Raw genomic sequence first — 17,075 nt, 5'->3', positions numbered from 1 at the left:
TGTGTGTAGACGTAGGAATCAGTGAGTGCGTATGTAGTAACTAGTATTGGTGTGTCAATGGTTTCAAAAATTATATTCTGTATTTAACACTGGGTGAAACAGGTTATATTAAAATGTGAGGAGATGCATTGCATTGTCACATGAATGATATCATCAGTGATATGGTCATTGATGTCAAATGAGATGTCATCAGTGATGTCATCAGTGATGTCATTTGAGATGTCATCAGTGATGTCATCAGTGATGTCACTGACCATGTCATGAATGATGTAATATGTGACATCATCAGCAGTGGATTGCGGGTGCGCGATATATAGTTAGTGCAACTAACTATATATGGAATTTCAATGGTTTTGTGTGAGTAAAATAAGGTTTTTTAAATGCTAATTCCTAACGATATATGGTCTATAACCTATGGTTTTTTCAGTGAATTTTTAAGGTTTTGTAAATGCTAATTCCTAACTATATATGGTGTATAACCTATGGTTTTTTCAGTGAATTTTCAAGGTTTTGTAAATGCTAATTTCTAACTATATATGGTCTATAACCTATGGTTTTTTCAGTGAATATATATATAGATACATATATATATACATACATATATATATATATAAATATGAATATCTGTATATTTATATGTATATTTACATATTCACACAAAAAAAAAGGTTACAGGGAATGTTATACTTAGGAAATAACACAGGGACGTTGTAGTTAGGAAATAGAATTTTTTTATAAAAAAACCTTAGAAATTGAATTACAAACCAATGTTACAAGAACATTATAGTTAGGCTCAGATTTCATTCATTCCAAACCCTTGAAATTCAGCAGTTATAGTTGCCTGATCTAACTGTAACTTACACCCCTGCAATGCACTGCTTATGAGCTCACATATTACATCACTCATGACATGGTCAGTGACATCTCTGATGACACCACTGATGATATCTCAAATTACATCACTGATGACACCATACACAGTGTGAGTGGCTGTATGGGTCAGTGAGTGGGTGTGTGAGTGGCTGTATGGGTCTGTGAGTGAGTGTGTGAGTGGCTACATGGGTCAGTGAGTGGGTGTGTGAGTGGCTGTATGGGTCTGTGAGTGGGTGTGTGAGTAGCTGTTTGGGTAGCTGAAAGGGGTCTGTGAGTGGCTGTGTAAAAAATGTAAATGTAAATTGAAACTTGTATAGCGCACTACTCACCCGCAAGGGTCTCAAGGCGCTTGTACGAATACCGCTGTGGAACCCATCCTGGCTTTCCCTGTGAGGTGTCCACTCCTGGGCACCCGCAAGGTGGAGGCCAGGCATCCTTAGCGTTGTGGGGGCCGTTGTGGAGATTAAGCAAGTTATTGCCCAGAGTTGCAGAATGGGACTCCATGATTTGAATAGGCACCGAGGCGAGAATTATCAGGTCCGTGGAATTTTGAGCCCAAAACCCGCCGAGGCGGGGAATTGAAGCCTGGTCCCGGGCTAGACCTCTGCATCAGGGTCTGCCGCTCTAACCATTGAGCCACACTTCTCCACAGAGAGAGTGTGTGACTGGTTTTGTGAGTGGCTGTATGGGTCTGTAAGAGGGTGTGTGAGTGGCTGTATGGGTGTGTGAGTGGGTCTTTGAGTAGTTTTCTGGGTGTGTGAGTGGCTATTTTGGTTTGTGAGTGGTTATGTGGGTGTGTCACTGTGTGTGTGAGTCACTGTGTGGGTCTGTGACTGGGTGTTTGAGTATCTGTGTGGGTGTGCCAGTAGCTGTGTTAGTGACTGGGCCAGAACTGAGCCTCACCTGCCCCTTTATCCAACAAGAGTCCATAGTTTTGCAGAAAAAACTACTCAGCTGGAGTAATTTCTACTGGTTAATTAGTGAGTGCTACTTCGTTGAGTACATTTCCAGTGTATATTGTACACTCAGCTGCATAAAGGACCACATTGTAATGCCTCCAGTGACTTTGTGTGCATGTAATTTCAGCAATATGATTGTTCCCAGAGCACCTTCATCCACAAATCTGTGATAACAGGTATCCTTGTCATGAGAAGAAGACGAGACTACAAACAGGTGAATCTCCACCAAACATGGGTACTGTCTCCTACCTATATGAAGTAAGTGCTTTTTTCTTTAGTGGTGATGTCTTCGTATTCCTCTGTATCAAGAACGTGTCACCAAAATCAGCAGGAAACGCGCTTGGGGACCTTTTGGTTAGCTGTCCATCAATGTGGGAAAGGCTGAAAGACCTTTGCCTACTACTGTGGAAAACGGAGCAGGCCAAACGGGCAGAGCATGCAAATGATTTTGGGCATTTGCATACTCAAGGTAATTACAAGGGAGAACCATGGACTCTGCTCTCACTGGATGCCAACAACAAAGAAACCACTCGCTCTGCCTTTCCCCGGCCCAAGGAATTAGAATCATATGTGCTTTTTGAATGGGAGGGGGCTGCGTGTCCTAACTCGCCAGGCCGATTTTGGCCCAGGTCACCACATCCCCCGGGGACTGACCACTTGATCCTTAGTGCCATAGAGCCCACCCCGGGCACCCAGTGTGCCACGCTGGAGCTCATAGGGGGAGCCTTAATGCCCCCGCGGTCCCTGCCGCTCCCTGCTTCCAGCTGGAGCCGGCATTGCTCCTGTATGTTGGGTGCAGCCTAAATTGCTGCTTCCTGCATGTGGGAGCATCCCTTTCATCTGTTTTCCTGCCTGCTTCCAGCTGGCAGGAGCAGTTTTCCTCCAAACCTACTGTTTGCTCACGCATGGCGGGAGCCATCAAAGCTCTGTCCCTGGGTGGGCACCCCAGGACATAGGGAGCCAGCCCTGGTAGGTGGTGGTCCCCAGGGCCATTAATGGCTCCAGGAGGGGGACCAGGTGGCACCCCTCCTTTGTTATTAATGGGCTTGCCATGTTGGAGGTGCTGTTTCCCAGGGCTGTAAAGGGGCCCGAGAGGGGGGCGTGCACCTCCCTCTCCTCTTTGTTTGATCGACCTGGCACCACGGAGGTCGTGATCCCCGGGGTCGTATATGGCCCTGGGTTTTTTTTTTGCAGCCCCCTCCATTGATTTACATGTTTCTGGACTTAACCCTGGGAGATGGTGGTCCCTGGGGCTGGCATCGGCCATGGCGAGGGGGGTGGTGTGCGCCCGGCTCACCAAAATATATATCAGAATATACCCACAGGACCTGGCCCACTCAGGGACTGAAATGCAAACAAGCGTGCAAATCCGTTGCGATTTTCACAGTGACATTTTTTTTTAATAATACTTTTTGGGGAAGCACCAGGCCTACAGGGTCAGTGTAGTACTATCCTGCCACCTTCTCCTTTTTTTTTAACGTTTTGTTTAAGTTTGTGTCTCAAGATAGTGGTCAACACTTCCTGGTTGAAGTGTTGGCAGCCAAACAGATCTCTACACAAGATAGGTTAGATTCGCGGTGGATCTTTGCCTCTATTTATTACAGCACAGTGCTTCCTTACATCAAAAATTGATGCGACAAAGCATTTCATGCTAAAGTATAGCTCTAAATAATAGATTTGCATGTTACGTTATTACGCATCATTTCACTGAATCAGAAATTTCACATAATTACATGAAAGCAAATTACAGGCATTTCAGACACCACTACTCTCAACCTACTTGACACGTCTGTAATCTATAACAGAGTGGATCACGAGATTCTGCTCGCCAGTGTACAAGAATGGTCTTGGGTCCCAGGTATGACCGAGAAATCTCCCCAGAAAAGTGTAATGTACTCTCCCCATGGTTCCATTATGTTCCCACCACTATTAAATGCTTATATGCTGCAGCTGGCCAACATCATCAAGCTCCACCTCCTCCATTTGCTGCTGGGGGGAGACACAACTCTGATCCAACTCGAGCGCACCAAATGTGAAATCCTGGGATCAGCACCTATGTAAAACCCTTACTTTTATGTGTACTTTGGAGGTTAACATTGTCTACAAAGTAAACTCTGTGGTCCATGGAGCGAAATTCCAACACTCTGCACTTAGGAAAGTTCTCCAGGAACTCTAGACTGACCAGCAAGTGGAACTAACCAGCGCCTGTTACACACGTCCTGCCCCACTGGGATGGCTTTTCGCTGACTGAAGTAGAATTCTGTTTGCATACTTTGTAAACTGAACTTAAGTTCATGATGTTATTCTTATTAACCAGATACTAAATCACTTTAGGCAGTATTGCTGGCAGCGAGTTCGGCTTCATAATATTCTAGATTCTAAATCCACATTGCATCCCAAATCAAGCACACAGGATCTAACTGAATCTTAAAATATTCAACCACATCTTATCTTGGAGTCTCTACGCTGAATGTTCCTGTGCTAATAGCAGCTTTTTAGATCTGGCATCTTTGGCGTGGTTTGCCCCCAAACGTTTTACCTGCACCCTCCTCTTTGCTGACTTGATTTTCGCTGTCTTTAGGATTCTGCGCACATTATCACTGCTAGCCAGTGTAAGGTGCTTGTACACTCTCCTTAAGACATGGTAGAATTGGCTTAAACTTAATTGCCATACTTAATTTTCTTGTTAGTCCCTAGTAAAGTGGAACTACTTGTTACACGGGTCTTGTAAATTAAATGCTACTAGTGGGCTTAGAGAACTGGTTATGCCGCCCACTTAAGTAGTAATCTCACAAGGAGGGACAGGGGCACTTTAAATATGTCTCAGGCCTGCCTTTGCAGCCTGTGTGTGCAGTTTTAAACTACCACTTTGACCTGGCAAAATAAACCTTATGCCAGATCCAAACCTTCTTCTTCAACACATATAAGTCACCCATAGTGTTGGCACTAGACAGCCCAGAGGGCAATGTATTTAAAAAGTAAGATATGTACTTTTAAGTTTTACATGTCCTGCAAGACCTACCTGTCCTGTAGGATGACCTTTGAGTTACCTTATTACATTTAATGATCTGTAATTTCCAAATGGGAACAGATAACCAGTTCATATTTGGTGTCTTTGGAATTATAATGAGTTGCAATTCTGAAAAAGCCACTTTTAGAAAGTTGGCATGTTTTTGCCTTAGCCTTTTAGTGCCTGCAGGCTGTATCTGGGTAATAGGTGGTTGGGCTTTGTGTATTCCTTCTAGGCATCCAGGCACAATGTAGAGCTTTTGAGTGGATGGGCCATCACTGACAGGAGGAGCTGGGCACAGTCCTACTAACAAATGAATAGGCTATGTCTTGCCTCCACAGGGTCGCATAACCCCTGTAGTTAGTCTAGAGTCAGGGCAAGGAAGGCACATCGTCTGTGCATTTCAAAGGCAAACCTCTAGAAGCTTCCCCCACTTTAAAGGCCGAACTGGGTATAAGTATTGGACCTCATACACCAACTCTTCAGTACACATCTGTGCTACTCTTCAGGAAGTAGGACTGCTGTGCTGCTGAAAGGACTGCCACTCTGCTGGACTGGTGCTCTAAAGGACTGCTGCCCTGCTGTGCTGACCTGATGCCTGCTGCCCTTTGCCTGGGTGAGAGAGACTAGTCTTGCATCTGTTGAAACCAGGACCCCAGAGTGACTCCAAGGCCTAGTTCACTGGCCTCTTGGCTTGCGTCTCAGGGACAGAAGGCTCCGACAACCTCAACTCCAGAACCTGGACTCCTCTATCTGTGAGTCTACACTGCTAAGTGGTGCCACCACAGTCCTGGATCCTTGGAGGTGGGCCTAAGGTGCGCTCCCACCCTCTGAGGATTATGTCGGATCGACTCATTTCCTCAGGAGCATGGAGCAACCATGAGCAGAACTGATGTATCAACGCCGCTTGATTAATCTTCACTGCTGCAAAGACCATTCATCACATCACAACCCATCACCTCTTCTGTACCGCTGCTAAACTATGCATCCTCGGTGCAGGACTTAACATTTCTCATCGACAGCAGCCTCAACGATGATGTCGGACTCTGCAACGGGATCCTCGAGGTCGATGTTGGCCCTTGCAGTGCAGCCTACCACATCTCAGAACCGACGCATAGCCTCAGCTGTATGATACATCTTCGACTGAGACTGTCGCAACACTCCGTAAACCAGGATTTAGGGTACTTTGTTCAGCAGATCTAACTGTGTCCCTGTAATTGGCTGTGCTCCATTACAGTCAACGTGAATTTTTGACTTTGTCCCAGTCTGGCGTGACCAGATATCCACATAAGGCGCTTTGTTGTTTTTGATGCTATTTTCACTGGAATCTTTAAAATTGCATAGCTGTGATTCTACTGATTGGAGTTTGGTTGTTTTGGTCTTGTTTCATTTATAAAACATTACTCTGCTTTTCTAATCTTATATGGACTCTTTTTGTGTGGTGTTTTCACTTTATTACTGTTTTAAGTGTTGCACCTATACTTTACACATTGCCTCTAATTTAAGCCTGACTGCTCTGTGCCATGCTACCAGGGTTGAGCACCGGTTAATTTAGGGTTGGTTTGTGCCTCATAATGACAAGGACTGTGGTTACTGCTTGACCAGGGCTCACACCTGTGGTGGCGCTCTAGTTGTTCCGCTGAGCGCACGCAAGGCATGACGGGAACGTAAGGCCACCATGTTAGAATGCCGCAGTAACGAAGTGGTGAATACATGCTTTCCTGGTGCTCGGGAATAAAGTTATTTAATTAATCACTTACAAAGCGTCAGTGCAATTGTTTACGGCGGTACTGCAACCGCTACAATGGCGACGAGGCTGCGGGATGCTGCGGCTGCTAATTGAGCAGCGCGAGGACCCGACTTTCAACACGACCCCGCAAATGGGGGGGCAACGCTCGCGCCGGCAGATGGTTCATGAGGGCGCCAGCTACACATAGAGGCGGTAGCCACCAAAACCCCTGACCCCAGCAGGCATGTGTATGCCACAACTCCCTCTACAGGCACCACTCACAGGCCCAGCTCAAAGGGAGCCACAGTGAGCCTGGTGCAGCAGGACACGAGCACACGCCCACTGGACAAGCGCAGACTGGGGACTTCCTGGACACAGCGAACAGGAGGCAGTGAGCAGCAAGACCTCCACACCGTGAGTACAGCCGAGGCAGTCTGCCTCAGGCGGACACTAGAGAGCGCAAGGGTTCGGACAGGAGGGGGGTGCCCCCAAGGTCAGCCAAACCACGCTAGATCACAGCACTGGATCCCCCAGGTGGTTACCGAGAAGGGGAAGGAAGTCCTGCTCCTGCACAAGACAGCAGGTCGGGAGAAAGGCAAGCCCCAGGGAGTCCACCAGGTGTGGCAGCACATCAGATCCCTGTCCAGCGTAACACAGAGAAAATGTGCGCGCAATCGTCCTACCTCACCAATTTAGTACCCTTCCTACCTAAAAGGGGAGAACCAGCTATGCCGTGGGAAGACTGGAAGAGGTACTTCCTGAACTACCTTTCCACCCTAGAAGAAGAAAGCGAGGGAGCCTACTCAAGTTCTAGGAGGAAGAAAATACTTCTGCACAACCTAGGCCCAGAAGGCATCAGGGTATAATAATAATAATCCACATTTGTAAAGCGCAAACAATCACCCGTAAGGGTCTCTAGGCGCTGGGGGCCATCGGGAAGATTAAGCAAGCTATTGCCCAGAGTCACATGGTGCTGGGCTAACCTGCCGCTGGAGCCGGGGATCGAACCGTGATTCCCAGATTCCAGCGTCAGTCGCCCTGGCCGCGGCGCCACACCTCTCCCCTTCACTAGGTATACGACAACCTAATGAAGAAAACCAGGCTTCCTACAGACACAGATGAGTTCCAACATGTGTTGGATGACCTAGACTCACATTACCGCCCTGTAATATGCACAGCCATAGACAGATGCAATTTTTTCCAGAGGAAACAAAGCAGTGGGGAATCGATCGACGAGTATGTAGCAGTACTGCAGAAGCTGGCAGTTACGTGCAAGTTTGGAACGTTGCATGACGAACTCATCAGGGATCAGATCATAATGCATACCTCCAATGAAGCCATCCAAGAGAAGCTGTGGGTAAATGGAGATGCTCCCCTCAAAGAATTAGTGGCACTGGTAAAGAAGGCGGAGCTGTCCAAGAGGTGCACAGAAGCGGTGAGAAAGGAGACAGTCAGCAAAACTGCAGTATGCAAAGTGTCAGACAGACACAGACAAGCAACAACCCAGCAAACGACACCGCCAAACGCAAGGTATCAGAAGAAATACCCACAGAGAGCCACGGGAATACAAAGACCACAAGGGGACAACAAAAATAAGTGTTACAGGTGCGGAAGTCAAACCCATGTCAGCAGTGACAAAGTTTGCCAGCCTTCAGGGCCAAGTGTTCCTTCTGTGGAATAATGGGACACTATGAGAAGGTGTGCAGGCGCAAGCTCAGGAAGACGGAGGTGAAGTACGTAACCCAAGAATGCGAAGAGAAAGAAGAGACGCCCGGAGGTGAAGAGGAGGAATAGGAAGTATTGTGCATAGACGGCCAAGTCCTCTGAATAAACTGCGCAAGGTCCAAGAAGCCAGTACTACAAATGACGATCGGTGGCGTACAAATCAATATAGTGGCAGATTCGGGTTCCCCGTATACGATAATACAGCGAATGGTATGGGAGAGAGACTTTGAACCCAAGATGAGCGCAAGCTTAAGTCTAACGGAGATACACCCGGTCACGTACACAGGCGAACCCATACCCATGGTAGGGTATTGTCACCTCACGTTTGAGTTAAAGTGTCGAACAGCGGACTACAAACTGTATGTCGCGGAGAAAGGACCCCCGATTCCGGGATGGATAGATCAAGGCACCCTGGGAATCCAACTTAACCCAGGAGGAGTCACCCAAGTCCTAATGACAGACACAGTACAAGAGTACGGAGAAGACGGTGGAAGAGAGAGTACCCGGAGGTCTTCAAGGATACGATAGGTCGGATGACCAAATTCACACACAAAATATGCTTAAAGGATTGGGCACCACCAGTAAGTCACAAGGTTCGCAACATTCCCTTCAGAAGCAGGGAGGCAGTGCAGGAAGAACTAATGCGCCTGGAAAGGAATGGGATCATAGAAGCAATTGAGAGTGCCGAGTGGCTCGCACCCCTCGTCGTCGCTCAAAAACCCAACGGGAAGGTACGTCTGTGTGTAGACCTGAGGGAACTGAATAAAAACATCTGGGTGGACAAGTTCCCACGACCTCGGCGACACTGATCTTGTTGGATCTGAGTGCCACCTTTGACACGGTCTCGCATACGGTTTTGCTGCATCGACTGGAGGCGGCCGGTGTTGGAGGACTCGCTTTGGAGTGGTTCAGTGCTTTTCTAACTAGAAGATCCTTTCGGGAGGGAGGGAAGGAATCCCCAAAGTGATTACCTGCGACAATGGACCGCAGTTCATTTCCTCAAAATGGGATGCCTTCATGGACCGCAACGGAATAAAGGTAAAACACACCCCTGTGTACCACCCAGCGGGGAATGGATTATCCGAGAGGTTCAATAGTCATAATGGGGTCGGTGCAAGCAGCGATAATCGCCGGGCAAGATTGGGAGAAGGAGCTCCAAAGGATGTTATGGGCGTACCACATCACCCAGCCAACACAGAGTGCAGCCCTTTCAAAATACTGCGTGGGCGAGACCCCTTCACGAAGGATAATCTGGCGTGGAAAAATCTAATAATCCAAAGCAAGTGGTCTCCAGAGGTCGTTCGCCGCAATATTGATAAGGCACAGGCCTTGTACACAGAACACTACAAAACACGACAGAATGTCAAGGAAGTGACCCTTGAAAGGGGAGAGTGGGTGAGAGTGAAGCAGGCAGTGTTGAAAAAGAAGGGAGACAGCAAGTTCACCCCTCCTCTGCAAGTAGTAGAGCCGTATGCCAGGTCGGCTTTACTGAGCGATGGGAAGGTGTGGTCACAAGACAGGATGGCGAAGTGTAACAAAATCATGAAATGGGAAGTTTCAGATGAGTGGAGTTCTCTCACTCATGAGAGAAGTGAAGGAACAGGAATGGCCGAAGCAACAGAGTCCAATGAGCCTGGAACCAGCCCCCTGCGTTGGAGCAATGAAGACCAGTACGCTCAGGAGGAAGGTGAAGAAACGGGTAGAACCAACCAGGCTGCGTCACAGAGCCCCGGTGGGGAAGGACAAGGGAATGAACGGCGAACAAGGGCAAAGGTGGGAGCTGGCTGGACAGACAGTGGACAAGGCGCTAGCTTCAGCCCTGAGCGAGTAAGAACAAGGTCCGGCAGAGTGGTTAGAGCGCCAAAGAAATTTGAGGACTTTAACATGGAAACCAAATTAGACTGTTACTTCATTAGACTTGTCCCGGGCTGCTGATATTATGTATAATGTTCCTACTTTTGTTGATAATGTTAAAGGGGGGAGATATGTGGTGCCGCTCTAGTTGTTCCGCTGAGCGCACGCAATGCATGACGGGAACGTAAGGCCGCCATGTTAGAATGCCGCAGTAACGAAGCGGTGAATACACGCTTTCCCGACGCTCGGTAATAAAGATATTTAATTAATCACTTACAAAGCATCAGTGCAATTATTTACGGCGGTACTGCAACCGCTGCAACACCCCAATCAACCAAGACCGAATGTGTTACACACATTCTTTTAGAGGTGCTATGCTTCACAAATTGATCCACATGCATTAGGTAGCCCAGGAAAGTGACCGTAACTACTGCCAAAGTTTGACCTTGTGCAATGTTCTGACATCAAAAAAGATTCAATGTACTATGAGACAGCAGAAACATGAAGGTCATAAACCCTGGAACACCCTAGATCCCTTTCAGCCTTTATACAATAACTTCAGCAAATATCTGAAAACTTCCATATTCAAAGATGCATTTGGTGTCTTCATGGCAGTCACTAAGGGCCTGATTAGGAGTTTCAGTGGTGCGATGACAGGCGATACTCCACTGCCGATCCCCCGCATCGCTGAGTCACGCCGCTGCCCACCCACCAAATTACAAGTTATTTGCAGTCTGGAGGGCGGGCAGCGTGGCGTTCCCTGGGCAGTGCCTCTTTCAAAGGAAAAAGTGCCTTTGATAAAGGCACCACACTGGGTACGCCTCACAAAGATCCTGCAAGGCATGGACTAAAAAGTCCATGCCGTGCAGAAACAGTTGTGCATGCACAGAGGGGGGCACATGTTATGCTCCCCTGTGTGCATGCACAAATGGAGGAGGCACAGGGTGCCGTCTAGGGCCCCATTTGTTTCCTCTACGTCAGAACCTCCATGTTACCGACGGGGGATAGGAAACACGTAATATGCTTGGTAGGACCACAGCGATCCTGCCAAGCATATTGTAGCCTCTGACCATTGCGCCACCTTCATTACCTATTGCTGAATTGTCTGTCTGTACCCTGTTTTAACTTGATTTATACATATAAATATATTTGCATATTTACAAAAAGATTTTCCAGTGTTTGCGCTGTTCTTCTTATCCATTCATTGATCGTTTAAACTGGTAAAATTTTGGCTTGTGATCTGATCAGACTTAACCATTGAGTAATTCCGTTACAAATAATTATAAAATATATTTTTCTATGCAAAATCCCTTGTAGGCACCTTGACTTGTTACTATTACCTCCAGGGATCGGCGTTTCCCTGGTGGCATTGGCGGTCCCAGGGCGGTACGACCACCCACCTCATAATGGGGGGGTTGTACTGCCAGTGCGGCGGTGGCTGGACTGGCATCCGCCGCGCCACCACAAGTCTGGCAGTCCTCGGACCGCCAGATTGATAATCAGGTCCTAAATATCTGTTGTATGACAAATCTCCCACTCCAGAGTCTGATCTGCCCAAAGGTAAATGTCTCACCTGCCGCAGCATACTAGAGACAAGCGACCCTTCACAAGGTCTTCCAAGGCATCACCAATGGATCAGTGCAGCTCATAGTGAGTCGATAAATTTTCAATAGAACAAAGAAACTATTCTAAACTACCTTCAGCCTTTGCTTGTTTACATGTCTATCCTTTTGCATTGAAGTGACAGTGAGTTATTTTGCACTAGTGCTATCTACAAATGTATTTATTTATTTATTTATTTTGTTTAAGAGATTTTTATTAGCATTTTAGAATAAAGGCATTACATATGTCATAAACAAATGGAAAATGAAAATATTAAAAAGGATTACAGAACATATGCATTGATGAAAAAAGAAAAAGAAAAAGTAGAGGAGATGCAGAGAGATGGAAAAAAGAAAGAGAGATACGTGAAATAGAAAAGAAATGAGAGAAGAAAGAAAAGAGAGGAAAGAAAAGGTCAAAGATGGAAAGGGAAAATAGAGAGAGGGGAAGGTAAAGAAGAAGTGGGAATTCTGAAAAGTCCTTCAAGGAGGAGAGTTGGAAGAAAGATATGAGGTAAAAGGGAGCCAAAGGAGATCAGATTTAATTTTAAGAGAAACAGAAGAGGATGAGGCAGATCACTGAAATAATATCGAGGGACAGAATATCGACCAACAAAAATATCGTTGACAAAATATCGAGAGACAAAATATCGAGTTTCTATCTACAAACAGGTAAGTACAAAAATATCGAGTTAAAAATATCGTTTACAAAAATATCGTTGTAAAAAATATCGACTTTAATAAAAACAATGTTTAATTACATTAATATAAAAAATTAATTACTAAAATATACTTAACAATACTTAAAATAACTTTTAATAATTAAATAATTAATGAAAGTAAAAAAATAATATTTTTTTAATCATATTTCTTTAAACATATATATATATATATAGTAACAAAATTTAATTAAATAATAGCCAATATTATTAACGTACAAATACAATAGAGTAAAAATTACTATTCCCACTCCAGTGGGTGCAACAGTAGGGAAAGCGTTGGATAGCGTAGGGGTTAAAATTACTATGCCCACTCCAAGGAGTGCAACAGTGGATATATGACGTTACAACGCAACTTTTACAACGCACTACCATTACAACGTAAGTATTGGTAAGTATATAATAATTTTTATAATTTAAATTATTTAATATTAATTTAATATAATTTAATTTAATTTCATTTCATTAAATTAAATTAATGTAAATTTAATTTTACTTTATTTTTACACTGTACCCCTGTACCCCAAAAACCCAAAACTGACCCTGAACCCTAAAAAAAACCCTTTACCCAAAACCCCAAAACTGACCCTGAACCCTAAAAATACCCCTTTACCCTAAAACTAAAAACTGACCCTGAACCCTAAAAATACCCCTTTACCCAAAAACCCAAAACTGACCCTGAACCCTAAAAATACCCCTTAACCCAAAAACTAAAAACTGACCCTGAACCCTAAAAATACCCCTTTACCCAAAAACTAAAAACTGACCCTGAACCCTAAAAATACCCCTTTACCCAAAAACCAAAAACTGACCCTGAACCCTAAAAATACCCCTTTAATTTAACATAATTAGCAATTAATCAATTAAATTAAATTAATTACCAATTACATTTTAAATAATTAACAAATATTATTTAATTACCAATTAATTAAATATTACTACCAATTAATACATTTACATATTTAATTATTTTTTAATTAAATTACTTCCCACCCTATTCCCCTATAAACCCACAACCCGCTACAGGAAATAAATTATTTTAATTTAACATAATTAGCAATTAATCAATTAAATTAAATTAATTACCAATTAAATTTTAAATAATTAACAAATATTATTTAATTACCAATTAATTAATTATTACTACCAATTAATAAATGTACATATTTAATTAATTATAATTAAATTACTTCCCACCCTATTCCCCTATAAACCCACAACCCGCTACAGAATAAAATTACACAATAATTACAAAAAAATCATTAATTAAAAATAATTATAACATAAAATGACACTTTTCACACATATTATAACATAAAAAGACTATAAATAATTAAATATTATTTAAAAAACGATATTTTTTACTATCTAGATTATATACTTGGATATTTTCACTTTCTATATTATTTACAGTCGATATTACTTCACTTACCTTAAAAACGATATTTTGACTGTCGATATTCTGTCCTGTCGATATTTTGTCCAAACGATATTTAAAACTCGATATTCTGTCCAAACGATATTTTGGAGTCGATATTATGTCTGTGCACCGATGAGGCAATAGCAATCCTGTGCTCATCGCAAATAAAATTCCACCAAGTGTGAACCGAAATTTTAGAGTTATCTTTCCAACATAATAAAATGACTTTGAATGCAAGAGCAATAAACAAGTCCAATAATCTAGCAGAAGAAGAGCTAATGTCAACATCAGACGACAACGATCCCAAGAAAATAGTCTGTAAAGATAACTGAACAGAGCAAGAAAATATTCGCATGCATAACTTCGAAACTTCTTTCCAAAATGATAAAACAGGGAGACATTCGTATAATAGGTGCTTAAGGGACCCAGTTTCTCTAGAACATGACCAACAGAGGGAAGAAGATGTTGGGGAAAACTTATGAACACTGACAGGGGTTAGGAGGACTCTATGATAAATGAAAAATAAAGATTGGGCAATACGAGCAGCAGGAGATACTTTAAACTATCTACAAATTTATAAACAATATTTTATCTCTGTTACTTTGTATCAGAGGAATAGTAAGGGTTGGTTAGTGCTTCAGAGATTCCATAAATGAAGATAGAGCCTCCTGCCTCTGCTCTCAAAGTCTACTCCACTCTGCGAAGTGCAAGGTCCTTAATATAGGCTTATAGCCTGCTGTAGCGGGCTATACCGGCTACTAAAGGCCCGCTGCAGAGTTAAAGGCCTGAGTCGAAGGCGAGGGTCTTTAAAAAAGCAGCGGGACTTTAATTGCTGGTATAGCCCTGCTACGAAGGACTAAAAGGCTATTAAAAATTTTTTCCACTAGAGGGCTGAATGTTCTAACAAATAAAACAAAGCCTTCAGGGAGCGCAAGAGGATTGAAATCCCCTCAGGCTCCGTGAAGTCTTTGTTCACAGCCAGAGCTGTGAACAAAGAAACATTGGAATGTTGGGCTTATACCGGCCATTATAAGCCCAGAGCACTCCATTGTTTTCAATAGACCTCCTAACATTCCAATGTTCTTAGAGTTTCATATTTCTGATGGTGAGACTCATCATTTCATAATGTCCTGAAATCTGAAACATCTGTCCCCCTAATCTGACACATCTGAGCTCTGGAATTGATGGCTTATAGCCTATATGATCGAAGGGTGTGTCTGTGCTGCTGATAGGATAAAGTGCAAGAGGAAAAGGCAGTGCCTGTCCAGTGATAGGCCTAATGAGCAATACATAGAGAAAAAAACTGCATTATTATCAACCAATAGAACTGTATTCATGCTCCCTGCAATTAATCAACAAGGCACCTGTAACAGTGTGACTGCTATGCATTTATGCTTAATGGCAGCCCAAAGATACTCCATTTTGCTGTAGTCCAACCTGGCCAATCTAGATGTGCTAGCTGTGCTTACTAGATGTGTAGGTGAAAGGTAAAGTAGTAGGCGGCTCCTTGACCTGCATCTTGATGAGTGCAACCTTGTCCAGTGGGTGTCCTTGAACTTGTGGAAGCAGCTGCTGCTGGAAAGACTTCACAGCACAGGTAGGAACCAGGATACAAACCCCTGAATTTCCTGACACTTTTGGGAGCCAACCGTGAGGTGCCTATCTTTTTCTCAGTACACTTTCTGACCTGGAGCCCTTGACCAGAAGAACCACAATGGTCCCTTGAATCCTAGCGCAGCACTCTCGTACTGGTATGGAAGCTCAGAGGTTCTCGACAAACCTTTAACTCGCGCAACATTTTAGGAGAATCTGTGCATCTTGAGCCAACCCTCCTAGGTTGTGTGCTCCACCATCCAATTCGCTGTCCAAGAAGGCCAGACACCAGAGATACATTGAATCATTCATCAGAGTGTAGGAACCATAGAGTTCCGGCACCACTTCCTATATTACCATTTGATAGTCCGGTACACAATGGGACTCTTCACTCTCCTTTCAGAGTGCAGCGCTACTCAAGGCTCCTGGCAACCGATAGCACCCACAAAGGATACTGTCAAAAAAGCCACAGACCTCCCATGATCTGGAGGAAAGGCCTGTCACTGCCACCGAATCAATGCCTGCAAACATGCTTGCAACTGCAACAAATCTTCTTCTGCAATCCAGCCCATGTGTAATGCTAGATATCTGAGGAGGTATCTGGACAGCAATACCAGGGATTTGGATCTTTTATCTCCAACGGCACCCAATACCAACCAGGGATTGCCCCCACACCGCACATAGCACTACAACTTCAGTCATCATTTCCATCCTTTCTTCACTCCTCTAATGTCCAAAAGGGAATTATCTGCAATGTAAGCCAGAAGACGCTTATGTATGGCACAACCCTGCTCAATCACTGATTGCCTGAATATTCTGCTTGCTCTCGATCCATTTTCTCATCTAAAATTATTTGTCAATACTCACAATCTATCATAATTTATATTTAAAAAAAAATCTTCCTTCCTTACAACTTCTTCTAAATCTTACATTTATTTGGCCTCTCCAGCTGGGTAAAATTAATTTGTTTCTTGCAATAAATATCATGGCAATGTGCCCAGACTTCTCCAACTCATGCATAACTTCACCATTGGATTAGTAAAATAATCCTTTCCTGGAATGTTGAGATGTCGAGGAATTTTCATACACTTTTCTGGAGGTGAAAATGGAATATGTGCATGTCAGGATGAGGCTGGAGACTGGGCTGTGGGGTGCTAACTGTAAGTAGTGTGCAACGTCACCCTTTGGACTGAACGCCTTTACAGGCTTGCTGCCATGAGCTCTAGGATTTTGAAGAGTAAATCATTTATTTCAGTTATTGATGAGGGAAATCTATGAATATGGAATGTAATAGGCGGGAACAGCGCGAGGATTTTCAGTGCTGCAAGGAAGAAATGTGCCTGCTGGAGCCCTCCCTCCCTAAGCGCTGACGATTGCAACAACTTCAAATCAAATCAATTCAGTTTTAGTGCATGGTTAATACAAACCCTCTCAAATTAAATACCATGTAATTCAACAATTATAAATGTATAAACGTTTTAAAATTCTATTGAATGTTAAAAGATCACAGTGAATTGCATTTTCATTTAAAAGTTCAAAAAGAATGAAATGCATATGTATGGCTAAAGAATTGCCAATTTTTGTTAATTTGG

This window comes from Lissotriton helveticus, chromosome 4_1 (assembly GCF_964261635.1).
Source record: "Lissotriton helveticus chromosome 4_1, aLisHel1.1, whole genome shotgun sequence".
NCBI lineage: Eukaryota > Metazoa > Chordata > Amphibia > Caudata > Salamandridae > Lissotriton > Lissotriton helveticus.
This window is presented reverse-complemented; position numbering follows the sequence as displayed.